The sequence below is a fragment of the Electrophorus electricus genome, chromosome 19 (assembly GCF_013358815.1).
Source record: "Electrophorus electricus isolate fEleEle1 chromosome 19, fEleEle1.pri, whole genome shotgun sequence".
Lineage (NCBI taxonomy): Eukaryota > Metazoa > Chordata > Actinopteri > Gymnotiformes > Gymnotidae > Electrophorus > Electrophorus electricus.
Window position 1 is genome coordinate 259,865 of NC_049553.1, and position 21,117 is coordinate 280,981.

General features: G+C 35.6%; 12 pseudogenes; all 12 read right to left on the reverse strand.

Annotated features, from left to right (window-relative positions):
- Nucleotides 1-966: 966 nt before the first annotated feature.
- On the reverse strand, nucleotides 967-1,085 carry LOC118240217 (annotated as a pseudogene).
- An 875-nt stretch (nucleotides 1,086-1,960) lies between these two features.
- LOC118240218 lies at nucleotides 1,961-2,079 on the reverse strand (annotated as a pseudogene).
- Nucleotides 2,080-5,934: 3,855 nt separating this feature from the next.
- On the reverse strand, nucleotides 5,935-6,053 carry LOC118240219 (annotated as a pseudogene).
- Nucleotides 6,054-8,167: 2,114 nt separating this feature from the next.
- LOC118240220 lies at nucleotides 8,168-8,286 on the reverse strand (annotated as a pseudogene).
- A 2,114-nt stretch (nucleotides 8,287-10,400) lies between these two features.
- LOC118240221 lies at nucleotides 10,401-10,519 on the reverse strand (annotated as a pseudogene).
- A 901-nt stretch (nucleotides 10,520-11,420) lies between these two features.
- On the reverse strand, nucleotides 11,421-11,539 carry LOC118240169 (annotated as a pseudogene).
- A 1,012-nt stretch (nucleotides 11,540-12,551) lies between these two features.
- LOC118240283 lies at nucleotides 12,552-12,670 on the reverse strand (annotated as a pseudogene).
- Nucleotides 12,671-13,874: 1,204 nt separating this feature from the next.
- Nucleotides 13,875-13,993, reverse strand: LOC118240222 (annotated as a pseudogene).
- A 2,114-nt stretch (nucleotides 13,994-16,107) lies between these two features.
- LOC118240224 lies at nucleotides 16,108-16,226 on the reverse strand (annotated as a pseudogene).
- A 901-nt stretch (nucleotides 16,227-17,127) lies between these two features.
- Nucleotides 17,128-17,246, reverse strand: LOC118240263 (annotated as a pseudogene).
- A 1,012-nt stretch (nucleotides 17,247-18,258) lies between these two features.
- LOC118240170 lies at nucleotides 18,259-18,377 on the reverse strand (annotated as a pseudogene).
- Nucleotides 18,378-19,588: 1,211 nt separating this feature from the next.
- Nucleotides 19,589-19,707, reverse strand: LOC118240225 (annotated as a pseudogene).
- Between the last annotated feature and the right edge of the window lie 1,410 nt (nucleotides 19,708-21,117).

Sequence of the window (21,117 nt, forward strand, 5' to 3'; positions counted from 1 at the left end):
GTCAGTTGGAGAGTAAATTAAAGTGATGCAATAAAATCTTACAGCACCTGCTATTCCCTGGTGCAAAAAGATTTCTATTTATTCTGTGCACTGCACATAGAAGCATGTCAGCTTGAAAGTAAATTAAAGTGATGCAATAAAAACTAACAGATAGTTTGATTTAATGATTCACTGCACTTCAAATTTAAGCATGATAGCTTGAACATAAATTAAAGGAATGCAATAAAATCTTAGAGCACCTGCTATTCCCTGGTGCAAAAAGATTTCTATTTATTCTATGCACTTCACATAGAAGCATGTCAGTTGCAGAGTAAATTAAAGTGATGCAACAAAGACCTACAGCATCTGCTATTCCCAGGTGCTAACAGATAGTTTGATTTAATGATTCACTGCACTTCAAATTTGAGCATGATAGCTTGAACATAAATTAAAGTGATGCAACAAATACCTACAGCATCTGCTATTCCCAGTTGCTAACAGATAGTTTGACTTAATGATTCACTGCACTTCAAATTTGAGCATGATAGCTTGAACATAAATTAAAGGGATGCAATAAAATCTTACAGCACCTGCTATTCCCTGGTGCAAAAAGATTTCTATTTATTCTGTTCACTGCACATAGAAGCATGTCAGCTTGAAAGTAAATTAAAGTGATGCAATAAAAACTAACAGATAGTTTGATTTAATGATTCACTGCACTTCAAATTTAAGCATGATAGCTTGAACATAAATTAAAGGAATGCAATAAAATCTTAGAGCACCTGCTATTCCCTGGTGCAAAAAGATTTCTATTTAATCTATGCACTTCACATAGAAGCATGTCAGTTGCAGAGTAAATTAAAGTGATGCAACAAATACCTACAGCATCTGCTATTCCCAGGTCCTAACAGATAGTTTTTTTTCTTAATCACTGCACTTCACATTTGAGCATGTCAGCTTGAAAGTAAATTAAAGTGATGCAAGAAAAGCCTACAGCAGCTGGTATTCCTAGGTAGGGTCCCACCTCAGTACTATCCAGGTCCAAATTTGCTTAGTTTCAAAGGTCAGATGAGATTGGGCGTTCTCAAACTGGTGTGGCCGTAAGCCTTAAACACTTACTCTAATTGCCTATTCATAGCAAATATGATCAAAGACCAATCTGACAATTTTTTTATTTAATCACTGCACTTGACATTCTAGAATGTTAGCTTGAAAGTAAATTAAAATGATGCAATAAAAGCTTACAACATCTTGGATTCAGAGGCACTAACAGACAGATTTTTTATTAATCACTGCACGTCACATTCACGCATGTCAGTTGGAGAGTAAATTAAAGTGATGCAATAAAAACTTACAGCATCTGCTATTCCCAGGTGCTAACAGATAGTTTGATTTAATGATTCACTGCTCTTCAAATTTGAGCATGATAGCTTGAACATAAATTAAAGGGATGCAACAAATACCTACAGCATCTGCTATTCCCAGTTGCTAACAGATAGTTTGACTTAATGATTCACTGCACTTCAAATTTGAGCATGATAGCTTGAACATAAATTAAAGGGATGCAATAAAATCTTACAGCACCTGCTATTCACTGGTGCAAAAAGATTTCTATTTATTCTGTGCACTGCACATAGAAGCATGTCAGCTTGAAAGTAAATTAAAGTGATGCAATAAAAACTAACAGATAGTTTGATTTAATGATTCACTGCACTTCAAATTTAAGCATGATAGCTTGAACATAAATTAAAGGAATGCAATAAAATCTTAGAGCACCTGCTATTCCCTTGTGCAAAAAGATTTCTATTTAATCTATGCACTTCACATAGAAGCATGTCAGTTGCAGAGTAAATTAAAGTGATGCAACAAATACCTACAGCATCTGCTATTCCCAGGTGCTAACAGATAGTTTTTTTTATTAATCACTGCACTTCACATTTGAGCATGTCAGCTTGAAAGTAAATTAAAGTGATGCAAGAAAAGCCTACAGCAGCTGGTATTCCTAGGTAGGGTCCCACCTCAGTACTATCCAGGTCCAAATTTGCTTAGTTTCAAAGGTCAGATGAGATTGGGCGTTCTCAAACTGGTGTGGCCGTAAGCCTTAAACACTTACTCTAATTGCCTATTCATAGCAAATATGATCAAAGACCAATCTGACAATTTTTTTTATTTAATCACTGCACTTGACATTCTAGAATGTTAGCTTGAAAGTAAATTAAAATGATGCAATAAAAGCTTACAACATCTGGGATTCAGAGGCACTAACAGACAGATTTTTTATTAATCACTGCACTTCACATTCACGCATGTCAGTTGGAGAGTAAATTAAAGTGATGCAATAAAAACTTACAGCATCTGCTATTCCCAGGTGCTAACAGATAGTTTGATTTAATGATTCACTGCACTTCAAATTTGAGCCTGATAGCATGAACATAAATTAAAGTGATACAATAAAATCTTACAGCACCTGCTATTCCCTGGTGCAAAAAGATTTCTATTTAATCTGTGCACTTCAGATAGAAGCATGTCAGTTGCAGAGTAAATTAAAGTGATGCAACAAATACCTACAGCATCTGCTATTCCCAGGTGCTAACAGATAGTTTGATTTAATGATTCACTGCACTTCAAATTTGAGCATGATAGCTTGAACATAAATTAAAGTGATGCAACAAATACCTACAGCATCTGCTATTCCCAGTTGCTAACAGATAGTTTGACTTAATGATTCACTGCACTTCAAATTTGAGCATGATAGCTTGAACATAAATTAAAGGGATGCAATAAAATCTTACAGCACCTGCTATTCCCTGGTGCAAAAAGATTTCTATTTATTCTGTGCACTGCACATAGAAGCATGTCAGCTTGAAAGTAAATTAAAGTGATGCAACAAATACCTACAGCATCTGCTATTCCCAGGTGCTAACAGATAGTTTTTTTTATTAATCACTGCACTTCACAATTGAGCATGTCAGCTTGAAAGTAAATTAAAGTGATGCAATAAAAACTAACAGATAGTTTGATTTAATGATTCACTGCACTTCAAATTTGAGCATGATAGCTTGAACATAAATTAAAGGAATGCAATAAAATCTTAGAGCACCTGCTATTCCCTGGTGCAAAAAGATTTCTATTTAATCTATGCACTTCACATAGAAGCATGTCAGTTGCAGAGTAAATTAAAGTGATGCAACAAATACCTACAGCATCTGCTATTCCCAGGTGCTAACAGATAGTTTTTTTTATTAATCACTGCACTTCACATTTGAGCATGTCAGCTTGAAAGTAAATTAAAGTGATGCAAGAAAAGCCTACAGCAGCTGGTATTCTCTAGGTAGGGTCCCACCTCAGTACTATCCAGGTCCAAATTTGCTTAGTTTCAAAGGTCAGATGAGATTGGGAGTTCTCAAACTGGTGTGGCCGTAAGCCTTAAACACTTACTCTAATTGCCTATTCATAGCAAATATGATCAAAGACCAATCTGACAATTGTTTTTATTTAATCACTGCACTTGACATTCTAGAATGTTAGCTTGAAAGTAAATTAAAATGATGCAATAAAAGCTTACAACATCTGGGATTCAGAGGCACTAACAGACAGATTTTTTATTAATCACTGCACTTCACATTCACGCATGTCAGTTGGAGAGTAAATTAAAGTGATGCAATAAAAACTTACAGCATCTGCTATTCCCAGGTGCTAACAGATAGTTTGATTTAATGATTCACTGCACTTCAAATTTGAGCCTGATAGCCTGAACATAAATTAAAGGGATACAATAAAATCTTACAGCACCTGCTATTCCCTGGTGCAAAAAGATTTCTATTTAATCTGTGCACTTCAGATAGAAGCATGTCAGTTGCAGAGTAAATTAAAGTGATGCAACAAATACCTACAGCATCTGCTATTCCCAGGTGCTAACAGATAGTTTGATTTAATGATTCACTGCACTTCAAATTTGAGCATGATAGCTTGAACATAAATTAAAGTGATGCAACAAATACCTACAGCATCTGCTATTCCCAGTTGCTAACAGATAGTTTGACTTAATGATTCACTGCACTTCAAATTTGAGCATGATAGCTTGAACATAAATTAAAGGGATGCAATAAAATCTTACAGCACCTGCTATTCCCTGGTGCAAAAAGATTTCTATTTATTCTGTGCACTGCACATAGAAGCATGTCAGCTTGAAAGTAAATTAAAGTGATGCAACAAATACCTACAGCATCTGCTATTCCCAGGTGCTAACAGATAGTTTTTTTTATTAATGACTGCACTTCACAATTGAGCATGTCAGCTTGAAAGTAAATTAAAGTGATGCAATAAAAACTAACAGATAGTTTGATTTAATGATTCACTGCACTTCAAATTTGAGCATGATAGCTTGAACATAAATTAAAGGAATGCAATAAAATCTTAGAGCACCTGCTATTCCCTGGTGCAAAAAGATTTCTATTTAATCTATGCACTTCACATAGAAGCATGTCAGTTGCAGAGTAAATTAAAGTGATGCAACAAATACCTACAGCATCTGCTATTCCCAGGTGCTAACAGATAGTTTTTTTTATTAATCACTGCACTTCACATTTGAGCATGTCAGCTTGAAAGTAAATTAAAGTGATGCAAGAAAAGCCTACAGCAGCTGGTATTCTCTAGGTAGGGTCCCACCTCAGTACTATCCAGGTCCAAATTTGCTTAGTTTCAAAGGTCAGATGAGATTGGGAGTTCTCAAACTGGTGTGGCCGTAAGCCTTAAACACTTACTCTAATTGCCTATTCATAGCAAATATGATCAAAGACCAATCTGACAATTGTTTTTATTTAATCACTGCACTTGACATTCTAGAATGTTAGCTTGAAAGTAAATTAAAATGATGCAATAAAAGCTTACAACATCTGGGATTCAGAGGCACTAACAGACAGATTTTTTATTAATCACTGCACTTCACATTCACGCATGTCAGTTGGAGAGTAAATTAAAGTGATGCAATAAAAACTTACAGCATCTGCTATTCCCAGGTGCTAACAGATAGTTTGATTTAATGATTCACTGCACTTCAAATTTGAGCCTGATAGCCTGAACATAAATTAAAGGGATACAATAAAATCTTACAGCACCTGCTATTCCCTGGTGCAAAAAGATTTCTATTTAATCTGTGCACTTCAGATAGAAGCATGTCAGTTGCAGAGTAAATTAAAGTGATGCAACAAATACCTACAGCATCTGCTATTCCCAGGTGCTAACAGATAGTTTGATTTAATGATTCACTGCACTTCAAATTTGAGCATGATAGCTTGAACATAAATTAAAGTGATGCAACAAATACCTACAGCATCTGCTATTCCCAGTTGCTAACAGATAGTTTGACTTAATGATTCACTGCACTTCAAATTTGAGCATGATAGCTTGAACATAAATTAAAGGGATGCAATAAAATCTTACAGCACCTGCTATTCCCTGGTGCAAAAAGATTTCTATTTATTCTGTGCACTGCACATAGAAGCATGTCAGCTTGAAAGTAAATTAAAGTGATGCAACAAATACCTACAGCATCTGCTATTCCCAGGTGCTAACAGATAGTTTTTTTTATTAATCACTGCACTTCACAATTGAGCATGTCAGCTTGAAAGTAAATTAAAGTGATGCAATAAAAACTAACAGATAGTTTGATTTAATGATTCACTGCACTTCAAATTTGAGCATGATAGCTTGAACATAAATTAAAGGAATGCAATAAAATCTTAGAGCACCTGCTATTCCCTGGTGCAAAAAGATTTCTATTTAATCTATGCACTTCACATAGAAGCATGTCAGTTGCAGAGTAAATTAAAGTGATGCAACAAATACCTACAGCATCTGCTATTCCCAGGTGCTAACAGATAGTTTTTTTTATTAATCACTGCACTTCACATTTGAGCATGTCAGCTTGAAAGTAAATTAAAGTGATGCAAGAAAAGCCTACAGCAGCTGGTATTCCTAGGTAGGGTCCCACCTCAGTACTATCCAGGTCCAAATTTGCTTAGTTTCAAAGGTCAGATGAGATTGGGCGTTCTCAAACTGGTGTGGCCGTAAGCCTTAAACACTTACTCTAATTGCCTATTCATAGCAAATATGATCAAAGACCAATCTGACAATTTTTTTTATTTAATCACTGCACTTGACATTCTAGAATGTTAGCTTGAAAGTAAATTAAAATGATGCAATAAAAGCTTACAACATCTGGGATTCAGAGGCACTAACAGACAGATTTTTTATTAATCACTGCACTTCACATTCACGCATGTCAGTTGGAGAGTAAATTAAAGTGATGCAATAAAAACTTACAGCATCTGCTATTCCCAGGTGCTAACAGATAGTTTGATTTAATGATTCACTGCACTTCAAATTTGAGCCTGATAGCCTGAACATAAATTAAAGGGATACAATAAAATCTTACAGCACCTGCTATTCCCTGGTGTAAAAAGATTTCTATTTAATCTGTGCACTTCAGATAGAAGCATGTCAGTTGCAGAGTAAATTAAAGTGATGCAACAAATACCTACAGCATCTGCTATTCCCAGGTGCTAACAGATAGTTTGATATAATGATTCACTGCACTTCAAATTTGAGCATGATAGCCTGAACATAAATTAAAGGGATGCAATAAAATCTTAAAGCACCTGCTATTCCCTGGTGCAAAAGGATTTCTATTTAATCTGTGCACTTCACATAGAAGCATGTCAGTTGCAGCGTAAATTAAAGTGATGCAACAAATACCTACAGCATCTGCTATTCCCAGGTGCTAACAGATAGTTTTTTTTATTAATCACTGCACTTCACATTTGAGCATGTCAGCTTGAAAGTAAATTAAAGTGATGCAAGAAAAGCCTACAGCAGCTGGTATTCCTAGGTAGGGTCCCACCTCAGTACTATCCAGGTCCAAATTTGCTTAGTTTCAAAGGTCAGATGAGATTGGGCGTTCTCAAACTGGTGTGGTCGTAAGCCTTAAACACTTACTCTAATTGCCTATTCATAGCAAATATGATCAAAGACCAATCTGACAAATTTTTTTATTTAATCACTGCACTTGACATTCTAGAATGTTAGCTTGAAAGTAAATTAAAATGATGCAATAAAAGCTTACAACATCTGGGATTCAGAGGCACTAACAGACAGATTTTTTATTAATCACTGCACTTCACATTCACGCATGTCAGTTGGAGAGTAAATTAAAGTGATGCAATAAAAACTTACAGCATCTGCTATTCCCAGGTGCTAACAGATAGTTTGATTTAATGATTCACTGCACTTCAAATTTGAGCCTGATAGCCTGAACATAAATTAAAGGGATACAATAAAATCTTACAGCACCTGCTATTCCCTGGTGCAAAAAGATTTCTATTTAATCTGTGCACTTCACATAGAAGCATGTCAGTTGCAGAGTAAATTAAAGTGATGCAACAAATACCTACAGCATCTGCTATTCCCAGGTGCTAACAGATAGTTTGATTTAATGATTCACTGCACTTCAAATTTGAGCATGATAGCTTGAACATAAATTAAAGTGATGCAACAAATACCTACAGCATCTGCTATTCCCAGTTGCTAACAGATAGTTTGACTTAATGATTCACTGCACTTCAAATTTGAGCATGATAGCTTGAACATAAATTAAAGGGATGCAATAAAATCTTACAGCACCTGCTATTCCCTGGTGCAAAAAGATTTCTATTTATTCTGTGCACTGCACATAGAAGCATGTCAGCTTGAAAGTAAATTAAAGTGATGCAACAAATACCTACAGCATCTGCTATTCCCAGGTGCTAACAGATAGTTTTTTTTATTAATCACTGCACTTCACAATTGAGCATGTCAGCTTGAAAGTAAATTAAAGTGATGCAATAAAAACTAACAGATAGTTTGATTTAATGATTCACTGCACTTCAAATTTGAGCATGATAGCTTGAACATAAATTAAAGGAATGCAATAAAATCTTAGAGCACCTGCTATTCCCTGGTGCAAAAAGATTTCTATTTAATCTATGCACTTCACATAGAAGCATGTCAGTTGCAGAGTAAATTAAAGTGATGCAACAAATACCTACAGCATCTGCTATTCCCAGGTGCTAACAGATAGTTTTTTTTATTAATCACTGCACTTCACATTTGAGCATGTCAGCTTGAAAGTAAATTAAAGTGATGCAAGAAAAGCCTACAGCAGCTGGTATTCCTAGGTAGGGTCCCACCTCAGTACTATCCAGGTCCAAATTTGCTTAGTTTCAAAGGTCAGATGAGATTGGGCGTTCTCAAACTGGTGTGGCCGTAAGCCTTAAACACTTACTCTAATTGCCTATTCATAGCAAATATGATCAAAGACCAATCTGACAATTTTTTTTATTTAATCACTGCACTTGACATTCTAGAATGTTAGCTTGAAAGTAAATTAAAATGATGCAATAAAAGCTTACAACATCTGGGATTCAGAGGCACTAACAGACAGATTTTTTATTAATCACTGCACTTCACATTCACGCATGTCAGTTGGAGAGTAAATTAAAGTGATGCAATAAAAACTTACAGCATCTGCTATTCCCAGGTGCTAACAGATAGTTTGATTTAATGATTCACTGCACTTCAAATTTGAGCCTGATAGCCTGAACATAAATTAAAGGGATACAATAAAATCTTACAGCACCTGCTATTCCCTGGTGTAAAAAGATTTCTATTTAATCTGTGCACTTCAGATAGAAGCATGTCAGTTGCAGAGTAAATTAAAGTGATGCAACAAATACCTACAGCATCTGCTATTCCCAGGTGCTAACAGATAGTTTGATATAATGATTCACTGCACTTCAAATTTGAGCATGATAGCCTGAACATAAATTAAAGGGATGCAATAAAATCTTAAAGCACCTGCTATTCCCTGGTGCAAAAGGATTTCTATTTAATCTGTGCACTTCACATAGAAGCATGTCAGTTGCAGCGTAAATTAAAGTGATGCAACAAATACCTACAGCATCTGCTATTCCCAGGTGCTAACAGATAGTTTTTTTTATTAATCACTGCACTTCACATTTGAGCATGTCAGCTTGAAAGTAAATTAAAGTGATGCAAGAAAAGCCTACAGCAGCTGGTATTCCTAGGTAGGGTCCCACCTCAGTACTATCCAGGTCCAAATTTGCTTAGTTTCAAAGGTCAGATGAGATTGGGCGTTCTCAAACTGGTGTGGTCGTAAGCCTTAAACACTTACTCTAATTGCCTATTCATAGCAAATATGATCAAAGACCAATCTGACAATTTTTTTTATTTAATCACTGCACTTGACATTCTAGAATGTTAGCTTGAAAGTAAATTAAAATGATGCAATAAAAGCTTACAACATCTGGGATTCAGAGGCACTAACAGACAGATTTTTTATTAATCACTGCACTTCACATTCACGCATGTCAGTTGGAGAGTAAATTAAAGTGATGCAATAAAAACTTACAGCATCTGCTATTCCCAGGTGCTAACAGATAGTTTGATTTAATGATTCACTGCACTTCCAATTTGAGCCTGATAGCCTGAACATAAATTAAAGGGATACAATAAAATCTTACAGCACCTGCTATTCCCTGGTGCAAAAAGATTTCTATTTAATCTGTGCACTTCAGATAGAAGCATGTCAGTTGCAGAGTAAATTAAAGTGATGCAACAAATACCTACAGCATCTGCTATTCCCAGGTGCTAACAGATAGTTTGATTAAATGATTCACTGCACTTCAAATTTGAGCATGATAGCTTGAACATAAATTAAAGTGATGCAACAAATACCTACAGCATCTGCTATTCCCAGTTGCTAACAGATAGTTTGACTTAATGATTCACTGCACTTCAAATTTGAGCATGATAGCTTGAACATAAATTAAAGGGATGCAATAAAATCTTACAGCACCTGCTATTCCCTGGTGCAAAAAGATTTCTATTTATTCTGTGCACTGCACATAGAAGCATGTCAGCTTGAAAGTAAATTAAAGTGATGCAACAAATACCTACAGCATCTGCTATTCCCAGGTGCTAACAGATAGTTTTTTTTATTAATCACTGCACTTCACAATTGAGTATGTCAGCTTGAAAGTAAATTAAAGTGATGCAATAAAAACTAACAGATAGTTTGATTTAATGATTCACTGCACTTCAAATTTGAGCATGATAGCTTGAACATAAATTAAAGGAATGCAATAAAATCTTAGAGCACCTGCTATTCCCTGGTGCAAAAAGATTTCTATTTAATCTATGCACTTCACATAGAAGCATGTCAGTTGCAGAGTAAATTAAAGTGATGCAACAAATACCTACAGCATCTGCTATTCCCAGGTGCTAACAGATAGTTTTTTTTATTAATCACTGCACTTCACATTTGAGCATGTCAGCTTGAAAGTAAATTAAAGTGATGCAAGAAAAGCCTACAGCAGCTGGTATTCCTAGGTAGGGTCCCACCTCAGTACTATCCAGGTCCAAATTTGCTTAGTTTCAAAGGTCAGATGAGATTGGGCGTTCTCAAACTGGTGTGGCCGTAAGCCTTAAACACTTACTCTAATTGCCTATTCATAGCAAATATGATCAAAGACCAATCTGACAATTTTTTTTATTTAATCACTGCACTTGACATTCTAGAATGTTAGCTTGAAAGTAAATTAAAATGATGCAATAAAAGCTTACAACATCTGGGATTCAGAGGCACTAACAGACAGATTTTTTATTAATCACTGCACTTCACATTCACGCATGTCAGTTGGAGAGTAAATTAAAGTGATGCAATAAAAACTTACAGCATCTGCTATTCCCAGGTGCTAACAGATAGTTTGATTTAATGATTCACTGCACTTCAAATTTGAGCCTGATAGCCTGAACATAAATTAAAGGGATACAATAAAATCTTACAGCACCTGCTATTCCCTGGTGCAAAAAGATTTCTATTTAATCTGTGCACTTCAGATAGAAGCATGTCAGTTGCAGAGTAAATTAAAGTGATGCAACAAATACCTACAGCATCTGCTATTCCCAGGTGCTAACAGATAGTTTGATATAATGATTCACTGCACTTCAAATTTGAGCATGATAGCCTGAACATAAATTAAAGGGATGCAATAAAATCTTAAAGCACCTGCTATTCCCTGGTGCAAAAGGATTTCTATTTAATCTGTGCACTTCACATAGAAGCATGTCAGTTGCAGCGTAAATTAAAGTGATGCAACAAATACCTACAGCATATGCTATTCCCAGGTGCTAACAGATAGTTTTTATTATTAATCACTGCACTTCACATTTGAGCATGTCAGCTTGAAAGTAAATTAAAGTGATGCAAGAAAAGCCTACAGCAGCTGCTATTCCCAGGTGCTAACAGATAATTTTTTCTATTAATCAGTGCACTTCACATTTGAGCATGTCAGCTTGAATGTAAATTAAAGTGATGCAAGAAAAGCCTACAGCAGCTGGTATTCCTAGGTAGGGTCCCACCTCAGTACTATCCAAGTCCAAATTTGCTTAGCTTCAAAGGTCAGATGAGATTGGGCGTTCTCAAACTAGTGTGGCCGTAAGCCTTAAACACTTACTCAAATTGCCTATTCATAGTAAATATGATCAAAGACCAATATGACAATTTTTTTTATTAATCACTGCACTTGATATTCTAGAATGTTAGCATGAAAGGAAAATAAAATGATGCAATAAAAGCTTAAAACATCTGGTATTCAGAGGCACTAACAGACAGATTTTTTATTAATCACTGCACTTCACATTCACGAATGTCAGTTGGAGAGTAATTTAAAGTGATGCAATAAAAACTTACAGCATCTGCTATTCCCAGGTGCTAACAGATAGTTTGATTTAATGATTCACTGCACTTCAAATTTGAGCCTGATAGCCTGAACATAAATTAAATGGATGCAATAAAAACTTACAGCATCTGCTATTCGCAGCTTCTAACAGATAGTTTGATTTAATGATTCACTGCACTTCAAATTTGAGCCTGATAGCCTGAACATAAATTAAAGGGATACAATAAAATCTTACAGCACCTGCTATTCCCTGGTGTAAAAAGATTTCTATTTAATCTGTGCACTTCAGATAGAAGCATGTCAGTTGCAGAGTAAATTAAAGTGATGCAACAAATACCTACAGCATCTGCTATTCCCAGGTGCTAACAGATAGTTTGATATAATGATTCACTGCACTTCAAATTTGAGCATGATAGCCTGAACATAAATTAAAGGGATGCAATAAAATCTTAAAGCACCTGCTATTCCCTGGTGCAAAAGGATTTCTATTTAATCTGTGCACTTCACATAGAAGCATGTCAGTTGCAGCGTAAATTAAAGTGATGCAACAAATACCTACAGCATATGCTATTCCCAGGTGCTAACAGATAGTTTTTATTATTAATCACTGCACTTCACATTTGAGCATGTCAGCTTGAAAGTAAATTAAAGTGATGCAAGAAAAGCCTACAGCAGCTGCTATTCCCAGGTGCTAACAGATAATTTTTTCTATTAATCAGTGCACTTCACATTTGAGCATGTCAGCTTGAATGTAAATTAAAGTGATGCAAGAAAAGCCTACAGCAGCTGGTATTCCTAGGTAGGGTCCCACCTCAGTACTATCCAAGTCCAAATTTGCTCAGCTTCAAAGGTCAGATGAGATTGGGCGTTCTCAAACTAGTGTGGCCGTAAGCCTTAAACACTTACTCAAATTGCCTATTCATAGTAAATATGATCAAAGACCAATATGACAATTTTTTTTATTAATCACTGCACTTGATATTCTAGAATGTTAGCATGAAAGGAAAATAAAATGATGCAATAAAAGCTTAAAACATCTGGTATTCAGAGGCACTAACAGACAGATTTTTTATTAATCACTGCACTTCACATTCACGCATGTCAGTTGGAGAGTAAATTAAAGTGATGCAATAAAAACTTACAGCATCTGCTATTCCCAGGTGCTAACAGATAGTTTGATTTAATGATTCACTGCACTTCAAATTTGAGCCTGATAGCCTGAACATAAATTAAAGGGATACAATAAAATCTTACAGCACCTGCTATTCCCTGGTGCAAAAAGATTTCTATTTAATCTGTGCACTTCAGATAGAAGCATGTCAGTTGCAGAGTAAATTAAAGTGATGCAACAAATACCTACAGCATCTGCTATTCCCAGGTGCTAACAGATAGTTTGATTTAATGATTCACTGCACTTCAAATTTGAGCATGATAGCTTGAACATAAATTAAAGTGATGCAACAAATACCTACAGCATCTGCTATTCCCAGTTGCTAACAGATAGTTTGACTTAATGATTCACTGCACTTCAAATTTGAGCATGATAGCTTGAACATAAATTAAAGGGATGCAATAAAATCTTACAGCACCTGCTATTCCCTGGTGCAAAAAGATTTCTATTTATTCTGTGCACTGCACATAGAAGCATGTCAGCTTGAAAGTAAATTAAAGTGATGCAACAAATACCTACAGCATCTGCTATTCCCAGGTGCTAACAGATAGTTTTTTTTATTAATCACTGCACTTCACAATTGAGCATGTCAGCTTGAAAGTAAATTAAAGTGATGCAATAAAAACTAACAGATAGTTTGATTTAATGATTCACTGCACTTCAAATTTGAGCATGATAGCTTGAACATAAATTAAAGGAATGCAATAAAATCTTAGAGCACCTGCTATTCCCTGGTGCAAAAAGATTTCTATTTAATCTATGCACTTCACATAGAAGCATGTCAGTTGCAGAGTAAATTAAAGTGATGCAACAAATACCTACAGCATCTGCTATTCCCAGGTGCTAACAGATAGTTTTTTTTATTAATCACTGCACTTCACATTTGAGCATGTCAGCTTGAAAGTAAATTAAAGTGATGCAAGAAAAGCCTACAGCAGCTGGTATTCCTAGGTAGGGTCCCACCTCAGTACTATCCAGGTCCAAATTTGCTTAGTTTCAAAGGTCAGATGAGATTGGGCGTTCTCAAACTGGTGTGGCCGTAAGCCTTAAACACTTACTCTAATTGCCTATTCATAGCAAATATGATCAAAGACCAATCTGACAATTTTTTTTATTTAATCACTGCACTTGACATTCTAGAATGTTAGCTTGAAAGTAAATTAAAATGATGCAATAAAAGCTTACAACATCTGGGATTCAGAGGCACTAACAGACAGATTTTTTATTAATCACTGCACTTCACATTCACGCATGTCAGTTGGAGAGTAAATTAAAGTGATGCAATAAAAACTTACAGCATCTGCTATTCCCAGGTGCTAACAGATAGTTTGATTTAATGATTCACTGCACTTCAAATTTGAGCCTGATAGCCTGAACATAAATTAAAGGGATACAATAAAATCTTACAGCACCTGCTATTCCCTGGTGTAAAAAGATTTCTATTTAATCTGTGCACTTCAGATAGAAGCATGTCAGTTGCAGAGTAAATTAAAGTGATGCAACAAATACCTACAGCATCTGCTATTCCCAGGTGCTAACAGATAGTTTGATATAATGATTCACTGCACTTCAAATTTGAGCATGATAGCCTGAACATAAATTAAAGGGATGCAATAAAATCTTAAAGCACCTGCTATTCCCTGGTGCAAAAGGATTTCTATTTAATCTGTGCACTTCACATAGAAGCATGTCAGTTGCAGCGTAAATTAAAGTGATGCAACAAATACCTACAGCATCTGCTATTCCCAGGTGCTAACAGATAGTTTTTTTTATTAATCACTGCACTTCACAATTGAGCATGTCAGCTTGAAAGTAAATTAAAGTGATGCAAGAAAAGCCTACAGCAGCTGGTATTCCTAGGTAGGGTCCCACCTCAGTACTATCCAGGTCCAAATTTGCTTAGTTTCAAAGGTCAGATGAGATTGGGCGTTCTCAAACTGGTGTGGTCGTAAGCCTTAAACACTTACTCTAATTGCCTATTCATAGCAAATATGATCAAAGACCAATCTGACAAATTTTTTTATTTAATCACTGCACTTGACATTCTAGAATGTTAGCTTGAAAGTAAATTAAAATGATGCAATAAAAGCTTACAACATCTGGGATTCAGAGGCACTAACAGACAGATTTTTTATTAATCACTGCACTTCACATTCACGCATGTCAGTTGGAGAGTAAATTAAAGTGATGCAATAAAAACTTACAGCATCTGCTATTCCCAGGTGCTAACAGATAGTTTGATTTAATGATTCACTGCACTTCAAATTTGAGCCTGATAGCCTGAACATAAATTAAAGGGATACAATAAAATCTTACAGCACCTGCTATTCCCTGGTGCAAAAAGATTTCTATTTAATCTGTGCACTTCAGATAGAAGCATGTCAGTTGCAGAGTAAATTAAAGTGATGCAACAAATACCTACAGCATCTGCTATTCCCAGGTGCTAACAGATAGTTTGATTTAATGATTCACTGCACTTCAAATTTGAGCATGATAGCTTGAACATAAATTAAAGTGATGCAACAAATACCTACAGCATCTGCTATTCCCAGTTGCTAACAGATAGTTTGACTTAATGATTCACTGCACTTCAAATTTGAGCATGATAGCTTGAACATAAATTAAAGGGATGCAATAAAATCTTACAGCACCTGCTATTCCCTGGTGCAAAAAGATTTCTATTTATTCTGTGCACTGCACATAGAAGCATGTCAGCTTGAAAGTAAATTAAAGTGATGCAACAAATACCTACAGCATCTGCTATTCCCAGGTGCTAACAGATAGTTTTTTTTATTAATCACTGCACTTCACAATTGAGCATGTCAGCTTGAAAGTAAATTAAAGTGATGCAATAAAAACTAACAGATAGTTTGATTTAATGATTCACTGCACTTCAAATTTGAGCATGATAGCTTGAACATAAATTAAAGGAATGCAATAAAATCTTAGAGCACCTGCTATTCCCTGGTGCAAAAAGATTTCTATTTAATCTATGCACTTCACATAGAAGCATGTCAGTTGCAGAGTAAATTAAAGTGATGCAACAAATACCTACAGCATCTGCTATTCCCAGGTGCTAACAGATAGTTTTTTTTATTAATCACTGCACTTCACATTTGAGCATGTCAGCTTGAAAGTAAATTAAAGTGATGCAAGAAAAGCCTACAGCAGCTGGTATTCCTAGGTAGGGTCCCACCTCAGTACTATCCAGGTCCAAATTTGCTTAGTTTCAAAGGTCAGATGAGATTGGGCGTTCTCAAACTGGTGTGGCCGTAAGCCTTAAACACTTACTCTAATTGCCTATTCATAGCAAATATGATCAAAGACCAATCTGACAATTTTTTTTATTTAATCACTGCACTTGACATTCTAGAATGTTAGCTTGAAAGTAAATTAAAATGATGCAATAAAAGCTTACAACATCTGGGATTCAGAGGCACTAACAGACAGATTTTTTATTAATCACTGCACTTCACATTCACGCATGTCAGTTGGAGAGTAAATTAAAGTGATGCAATAAAAACTTACAGCATCTGCTATTCCCAGGTGCTAACAGATAGTTTGATTTAATGATTCACTGCACTTCAAATTTGAGCCTGATAGCCTGAACATAAATTAAAGGGATACAATAAAATCTTACAGCACCTGCTATTCCCTGGTGTAAAAATATTTCTATTTAATCTGTGCACTTCAGATAGAAGCATGTCAGTTGCAGAGTAAATTAAAGTGATGCAACAAATACCTACAGCATCTGCTATTCCCAGGTGCTAACAGATAGTTTGATTTAATGATTCACTGCACTTCAAATTTGAGCATGATAGCCTGAACATAAATTAAAGGGATGCAATAAAATCTTAAAGCACCTGCTATTCCCTGGTGCAAAAGGATTTCTATTTAATCTGTGCACTTCACATAGAAGCATGTCAGTTGCAGCGTAAATTAAAGTGATGCAACAAATACCTACAGCATATGCTATTCCCAGGTGCTAACAGATAGTTTTTATTATTAATCACTGCACTTCACATTTGAGCATGTCAGCTTGAAAGTAAATTAAAGTGATGCAAGAAAAGCCTACAGCAGCTGCTATTCCCAGGTGCTAACAGATAATTTTTTCTATTAATCAGTGCACTTCACATTTGAGCATGTCAGCTTGAATGTAAATTAAAGTGATGCAAGAAAAGCCTACAGCAGCTGGTATTCCTAGGTAGGGTCCCACCTCAGTACTATCCAAGTCCAAATTTGCTTAGCTTCAAAGGTCAGATGAGATTGGGCGTTCTCACACTAGTGTGGCCGTAAGCCTTAAACACTTACTCAAATTGCCTATTCATAGTAAATATGATCAAAGACCAATATGACAATTTTTTTTATTAATCACTGCACTTGATATTCTAGAATGTTAGCATGAAAGGAAAATAAAATGATGCAATAAAAGCTTAAAACATCTGGTATTCAGAGGCACTAACAGACAGATTTTTTATTAATCACTGCACTTCACATTCACGAATGTCAGTTGGAGAGTAATTTAAAGTGATGCAATAAAAACTTACAGCATCTGCTATTCCCAGGTGCTAACAGATAGTTTGATTTAATGATTCACTGCACTTCAAATTTGAGCCTGATAGCCTGAACATAAATTAAAGGGATGCAATAAAAACTTACAGCATCTGCTATTCGCAGGTTCTAACAGATAGTTTGATTTAATGATTCACTGCACTTCAAATTTGAGCCTGATAGCCTGAACATAAATTAAAGGGATACAATAAAATCTTACAGCACCTGCTATTCCCTGGTGTAAAAAGATTTCTATTTAATCTGTGCACTTCAGATAGAAGCATGTCAGTTGCAGAGTAAATTAAAGTGATGCAACAAATACCTACAGCATCTGCTATTCCCAGGTGCTAACAGATAGTTTGATATAATGATTCACTGCACTTCAAATTTGAGCATGATAGCCTGAACATAAATTAAAGGGATGCAATAAAATCTTAAAGCACCTGCTATTCCCTGGTGCAAAAGGATTTCTATTTAATCTGTGCACTTCACATAGAAGCATGTCAGTTGCAGCGTAAATTAAAGTGATGCAACAAATACCTACAGCATATGCTATTCCCAGGTGCTAACAGATAGTTTTTATTATTAATCACTGCACTTCACATTTGAGCATGTCAGCTTGAAAGTAAATTAAAGTGATGCAAGAAAAGCCTACAGCAGCTGCTATTCCCAGGTGCTAACAGATAATTTTTTCTATTAATCAGTGCACTTCACATTTGAGCATGTCAGCTTGAATGTAAATTAAAGTGATGCAAGAAAAGCCTACAGCAGCTGGTATTCCTAGGTAGGGTCCCACCTCAGTACTATCCAAGTCCAAATTTGCTTAGCTTCAAAGGTCAGATGAGATTGGGCGTTCTCAAACTAGTGTGGCCGTAAGCCTTAAACACTTACTCAAATTGCCTATTCATAGTAAATATGATCAAAGACCAATATGACAATTTTTTTTATTAATCACTGCACTTGATATTCTAGAATGTTAGCATTGAAAGGAAAATAAAATGATGCAATAAAAGCTTAAAACATCTGGTATTCAGAGGCACTAACAGACAGATTTTTTATTAATCACTGCACTTCACATTCACGAATGTCAGTTGGAGAGTAATTTAAAGTGATGCAATAAAAACTTACAGCATCTGCTATTCCCAGGTGCTAACAGATAGTTTGATTTAATGATTCACTGCACTTCAAATTTGAGCCTGATAGCCTGAACATAAATTAAAGGGATGCAATAAAAACTTACAGCATCTGCTATTCGCAGGTTCTAACAGATAGTTTGATTTAATGATTCACTGCACTTCAAATTTGAGCATGATAGCTTGAACATAAATTAAAGGGATGCAACAAATACCTACAGCATCTGCTATTCCCAGGTGCTAACAGATAGTTTGATTTAATGATTCACTGCACTTCAAATTTGAGCATGATAGCTTGAACATAAATTAAAGTGATGCAACAAATACCTACAGCATCTGCTATTCCCAGTTGCTAACAGATAGTTTGACTTAATGATTCACTGCACTTCAAATTTGAGCATGATAGCTTGAACATAAATTAAAGGGATGCAATAAAATCTTACAGCACCTGCTATTCCCTGGTGCAAAAAGATTTCTATTTATTCTGTGCACTGCACATAGAAGCATGTCAGCTTGAAAGTAAATTAAAGTGATGCAACAAATACCTACAGCATCTGCTATTCCCAGGTGCTAACAGATAGTTTTTTTTATTAATCACTGCACTTCACAATTGAGCATGTCAGCTTGAAAGTAAATTAAAGTGATGCAATAAAAACTAACAGATAGTTTGATTTAATGATTCACTGCACTTCAAATTTGAGCATGATAGCTTGAACATAAATTAAAGGAATGCAATAAAATCTTAGAGCACCTGCTATTCCCTGGTGCAAAAAGATTTCTATTTAATCTATGCACTTCACATAGAAGCATGTCAGTTGCAGAGTAAATTAAAGTGATGCAACAAATACCTACAGCATCTGCTATTCCCAGGTGCTAACAGATAGTTTTTTTTATTAATCACTGCACTTCACATTTGAGCATGTCAGCTTGAAAGTAAATTAAAGTGATGCAAGAAAAGCCTACAGCAGCTGGTATTCCTAGGTAGGGTCCCACCTCAGTACTATCCAGGTCCAAATTTGCTTAGTTTCAAAGGTCAGATGAGATTGGGCGTTCTCAAACTGGTGTGGCCGTAAGCCTTAAACACTTACTCTAATTGCCTATTCATAGCAAATATGATCAAAGACCAATCTGACAATTTTTTTTATTTAATCACTGCACTTGACATTCTAGAATGTTAGCTTGAAAGTAAATTAAAATGATGCAATAAAAGCTTACAACATCTGGGATTCAGAGGCACTAACAGACAGATTTTTTATTAATCACTGCACTTCACATTCACGCATGTCAGTTGGAGAGTAAATTAAAGTGATGCAATAAAAACTTACAGCATCTGCTATTCCCAGGTGCTAACAGATAGTTTGATTTAATGATTCACTGCACTTCAAATTTGAGCCTGATAGCCTGAACATAAATTAAAGGGATACAATAAAATCTTACAGCACCTGCTATTCCCTGGTGTAAAAATATTTCTATTTAATCTGTGCACTTCAGATAGAAGCATGTCAGTTGCAGAGTAAATTAAAGTGATGCAACAAATACCTACAGCATCTGCTATTCCCAGGTGCTAACAGATAGTTTGATATAATGATTCACTGCACTTCAAATTTGAGCATGATAGCCTGAACATAAATTAAAGGGATGCAATAAAATCTTAAAGCACCTGCTATTCCCTGGTGCAAAAGGATTTCTATTTAATCTGTGCACTTCACATAGAAGCATGTCAGTTGCAGCGTAAATTAAAGTGATGCAACAAATACCTACAGCATCTGCTATTCCCAGGTGCTAACAGATAGTTTTTTTTATTAATCACTGCACTTCACATTTGAGCATGTCAGCTTGAAAGTAAATTAAAGTGATGCAAGAAAAGCCTACAGCAGCTGGTATTCCTAGGTAGGGTCCCACCTCAGTACTATCCAGGTCCAAATTTGCTTAGTTTCAAAGGTCAGATGAGATTGGGCGTTCTCAAACTGGTGTGGTCGTAAGCCTTAAACACTTACTCTAATTGCCTATTCATAGCAAATATGATCAAAGACCAATCTGACAAATTTTTTTATTTAATCACTGCACTTGACATTCTAGAATGTTAGCTTGAAAGTAAATTAAAATGATGCAATAAAAGCTTACAACATCTGGGATTCAGAGGCACTAACAGACAGATTTTTAATTAATCACTGCACTTCACATTCACGCATGTCAGTTGGAGAGTAAATTAAAGTGATGCAATAAAAACTTACAGCATCTGCTATTCCCAGGTGCTAACAGATAGTTTGATTTAATGATTCACTGCACTTCAAATTTGAGCCTGATAGCCTGAACATAAATTAAAGGGATACAATAAAATCTTACAGCACCTGCTATTCCCTGGTGCAAAAGATTTCTATTTAATCTGTGCACTTCAGATAGAAGCATGTCAGTTGCAGAGTAAATTAAAGTGATGCAACAAATACCTACAGCATCTGCTATTCCCAGGTGCTAACAGATAGTT